Source organism: Olea europaea, chromosome 6 (assembly GCF_002742605.1).
Source record: "Olea europaea var. sylvestris chromosome 6, O_europaea_v1, whole genome shotgun sequence".
Lineage (NCBI taxonomy): Eukaryota > Viridiplantae > Streptophyta > Magnoliopsida > Lamiales > Oleaceae > Olea > Olea europaea.
This window is the reverse complement of record NC_036242.1, coordinates 16,924,904-16,929,832: the sequence shown is the minus strand read 5'-3', so window position 1 is coordinate 16,929,832 and position 4,929 is coordinate 16,924,904. Positions and strand designations below refer to the sequence as shown.

The window sequence follows — 4,929 nt, the reverse complement described above, 5'->3', positions numbered from 1 at the left end:
TGGGCCAGGGTGCGGACCAATATGGGTAAGGTCGTTAAGCTGAGACAGGCTAACATTTTTAGGCTCACCTTGTAAACGGCCTAAATGATCGTATATATCTTATCGTAATTAATAATAATTACAAAAATGATGATTATTTAGGTCATGTAATGACACAATTAGAATAACTAATGAAGGTTAAAGAGATGGAGAAACGATAGAGGTCTTCTTCTGCAAATGGCCCAAAAAGACACAGAAAAAAGATGAGAGGCCTTATTCTCAACTCTGTCACCGGCCACCACATGTATCCATGTGTAGGTCATGGCGGCCACAGTTATGATGAACGCTGGAGGTAAACAAGGTCACGATTGACTGAGCCAAGGGGAAGCAAAAAAAAAAAAATAATTTAACTGATATATAGAATTTTTTAATTTTCATTTTGGCCTTCAAAATTTAATGCGGTACTTTTGAAAATGGCATGGTCAATCAAGCAAAATTTCACTTTGACTTGTTAACAAAGGAATATTATCACAATGGCCTATTGAGGGGTAAAAGACAAAAATACCCATAAATATATTATACAATTACAAAATATGATTTTGTTTAAAAGACATTACTACCATTTTAGTTAACACTTAAAAACCAAATACTTCCTACTTAAAACATCAAAACAAACTAACTTTTCTTATCTGTTTACTCTAACACAGATAAAAATACTCTTATTTTTAATCTACTTCAACCATAAAAATTGAAAAATTTATCGAACACGGAATTCAAAAAACTTATTGATATCTATCAAGCAAGATCGATAAGTATAAATACGCAAATTTAATTTTATTTCAATTACATTATTGTACATTTTAATTGATAAATTTTATTTCGACATATAATGTTAATGTAGATAAATTGTTTTAATAGATCTGCAAAAAATTTAAACATTTGACGAGAAAAAAATTCATCTGCATATACAAAAATGCAGACGGACAAAAGTCGAACAGCTTACCGGACAGCCGACTGTTTTTCAACTATTTTTTTGCTATTTTTATTACCGTTGATATTTTTCTTGCAATTAAAAATTATGTTTTGTTATGAAGATATGGTTGCAGTCTCACTTCATTACTTTGGTGATTTAGAATTTGACGAAAGAAATAGATGGGTACGGAAATGGACGAGCGATAATCGTAATGGTATACCGATTTCCATAACATCAAGTACATCATATACAGAACTCTATTATGATTTACAGAACAAGCTGAATGTTGATCCTTCTTAATATGACATGGAATTGAAATTTAAATTCAGCGAACAAGCAGATACTCCGATTCCACCTATGACGATTTCTTCGGATGCTGAAGTGAATTATCCGTTTGAATTGAACAATAAGCACACACTCCTTTTTGTGTGACTTTAGTAAGGAAGGATGTCGTCGAAAATGAACAAGTAGACTCGGATGGAGGGGATCACAATGCTAATGATTTTTAGGATACGGTAGAGATAGCTCGTGGAGATGATGTGTTTATTCTAGAATTAGTTGCGCACAGAATTCCATCCGTAGTTCACGACGACGAGAATGAAAATATAAATACTTTTACAAATGAGGATTGATTGCTTTATTTAGGCAGAGACATGAGCGGGATCAGACCTCAAGGGTTGGATAGAGTGGACCATCCATCTAACTCCTCGCGTGTGGTTTCTGATAGCGATAATTTGTATGTCGAGCAACTATTTGAAACGAAGAAAGATTTGCAGAAAGCTATGCACTTAATTGTACTAAAATACAACTTTTGAATTCAAAGTGAAAAAATCGAATAAGTCGTTGTTGATGATCGACGACGTAGATGATAGTTGCCGTTGGCGTTTGCGAACAACGAAGATGGATACAAATGAGTGCTTTGTAGTTTGCAAATATACATGAAAACATACTTGTGAAGTGGGAGTTCGTCAAAATAATCACAGGCAAACCCGAGCTTGGTTTATTGGTTGACAGATAATGCATAAGTATCAGAATTCACGGACGATCTACGAACCATCGAGCATCATTAACGACGTTCGCTGAGAGTACGGAGTAGTCATGAGGTACTAGAAGGCCTAGAAGGCTAAAGTATGCATGTTGGAAGATTTAATGGGCTCGGCAAAGGAAGGCTATACTAAATTGACTAGGATTTAATAGCCTCGACAGAGGATTTAATGGGCTCGATTGCAATCTTCTTGTGATGACACTGCACCACACTCTTAAGAATGTAGACCAGACCTAACTTTAGTCTGTCTAACATCTGCTCACACCTTATGATTGCATTGATCAGCTGAGTCAGAACCACCATCCCTTGTCGGTGGAAGTAAGCGTCCTGCAGCCTATTTCTTCTTTGAGTCCCGTCACTAGCTGTGTCATCATCCGTAATCTTCAGTCAAGTGATCAGGGCAAACTCAAACATGGAAAAATTGGAGACTTTGCCCTTGAGGTCGAAATGGAGGGCATCACTATCGATTGGACTCAGTAACCAACATAGAAGTGCATCGATGATTTGACTCGAGTACTGCACATCTCTTAACTGGTACAGGGGCCACACTAGCATAGTATATCTACATACTAATCATCGAGCAGCTCCAGTATAGTAGTGAAACTGTCAAAGCTACTATTTCACGTAGCATTGCCTGGCATCCGTCTCAACTCTACGTTAAAATGATAATCCATCCTACAAAAAATACAAAATATTAGAACATTATATAAGAGAAAATGGAATAAAGCATAATAGCAGAAAATTAAGCGAATCGAATCGTTACTACTATACATAAGACGTAGAATCATTTGAAAGATTATTCTATAATTAATATTATTCTACAATATTATCTTTAACATAAATATTATATATACAAATTTAAACAAAAAGAAATTATTTAAATTAAAGAATTTTAAATTCAAAAATTAAAAGAATTTTTTTTTTTTGGCTCATTTGGTTAAAACAATTAAAAAAAATTATAATAAAACAAAACAAATTGAACAAAAGAAAAAAAAAAAGAGAAATAAAAAGAAAGGTGAAAAAAGAAAAAAGAAAAACGAAATGGGAAAAAGCTATTATAAAGTATTTGAAATTAAAAATAAATAATGTTTAATTTAAATTGAAAAAATTACGTTTTATCATGAAACGAAAAAAAACTAAAAATAATTTTAAATCAAATTACAAAAGAAATTAAGAAATTTAAAAACAATGCAAAAAAAAAAAAAAATTAAAACAATTTTAAAAAATTGTAATAAAAAAAGGAAAAAAAAAGAGTCGGCTTAGTCGATTGTTAAAAGTCAACGTAGCCGACTGTTTAAGTTAGGCTATGCCGACTTTAACAATTAGTGTCGATTTCCACCGGCTGTCTCATCGAAAATGTTGAGAAATTGTCATTTCCGACGAGCTCAATCCATATTAAGCCCCCAATTCCCTCAACAACCATTTAATCATCAATAATGAAGAATTTACATCAATAATAACAACATATAATCCACAAATTCACAAAATAATTCAAATGAAAAATCAAAAGCTTAGAATCTGAAAAATTCTAACCTTGTTCTAAGAAATATGGTGGTGTTGATGCTGAGGCTCGACCAGATGCGATCTAGACAGTCGTCTGTGTGATTTTTGAATTTTTCTTTTCTTTTTTCGATTTTTTCCCTCTTCTCTCTCTCCCCCTCTCTTGCTTGCTTGTAGAAGATGAGGGCAAATATGGAGGTTTGTCCATTTATTTATCTAAAACATTTTTTTCACTTTTTTTGTTTTTTTGAAATATTGGTCAAGGGCCAACATGGAAATAAGGGTTAGTCAAAGAGTCATTTCCACTTATTTCCTTAAAATTTAATGGGCTTGAAGGCAGGCTGACCTATCCCCTCCCTACACCCATGGTGTTACCATTCAAGGCTTATTAGCCGTTCTTCGAAAAGGATATTCAAGAGAGGATAGAAGCATCTACAACCTCATTTACTCTCTGCTCATTCCCTGGCAACCGGTTTGGACGATACAAACTAGTGTCATTCCCATTTTAGTCTTAGAATGATAATTTTATAAAGATTTACACTTAGAGCTAAATATAATTGAGCAAATCGATTTTGTTCGATATGTTCAGGGTTCTTATAATTTTACATATGAACCATCCAGGGACGGAGCCAGAGATCTTGTCCAGTGCGGGCACAATTTTATGCATCGGCTAAGTGATTTTTTAATATTCTCCAAGTTCGAAAGATTCCAAAATCCAAACTACAATATAATGTAAAAGAACTACTTTAGGAGTTCAATGTCAACAAGATTAGGTAGGTTAAATTTTGACATGATTATACTGATTAAAATCCAAGCATGTTTAAAACTCATTTAAAATGGTATGACCTGTCAAACCCCTTCATCCTACTAGAAATTCTTTTTTCTGCCTGCACTCTTATCGAGTTAAAATAAGCAATTAAGCATACAAAATAAGCAAAAACTCCCACGAGTTCCTTTTAAAAACTCTGATATCCTTTAAGGCTAAACCACAAAATCCAATACTTAGTTTTCCTCCTTTTACCGCTAAAACAGGTAAATTATTTATGCTTCTCCCCATTATCATCACACCCTCTTAAATCTTAACTATTTATGCATATTAATATTCATTTTAATTCATAGCATGAAATAAAAACAAAAAAACAAAAGCAATAAAAAAAAGGGGAAGAAGAAGAAAGGCTCATATAGTGGCAGGAGGTAGTGGCGAAGGGCTGAGGTTGACCTCGAAGACTTGCCAACAGCGAGCAGACCACAACTTGGTGTCGAGCTGTGTAACTCACAACTCCAAAGAGAATTGGGTTCGGTTTGTCTCTTCTGTATGCTTGCAATCAGGCAAGCATATGACCTAAATGGGCTATGGCTAATATTAATAGGCCTATTTATAAAAAAAAAAAAAAAAAAAAAAAAGACAAAAACAAATTTTCTTTTCAAAATT

At 33.6% G+C, this 4,929-nt stretch overlaps 1 long non-coding RNA gene across 1 annotated transcript; it reads right to left on the bottom strand.

The window, feature by feature from the left end:
* Positions 1–1,155: 1,155 nt before the first annotated feature.
* LOC111396020 lies at positions 1,156–4,892 on the bottom strand. Its single transcript, XR_002702911.1, has 2 exons — positions 3,531–4,892; positions 1,156–2,672 (listed from the first exon to the last, which is right to left on the bottom strand). It is a non-coding gene; the product is annotated as an uncharacterized LOC111396020 (long non-coding RNA).
* Positions 4,893–4,929: the final 37 nt, after the last annotated feature.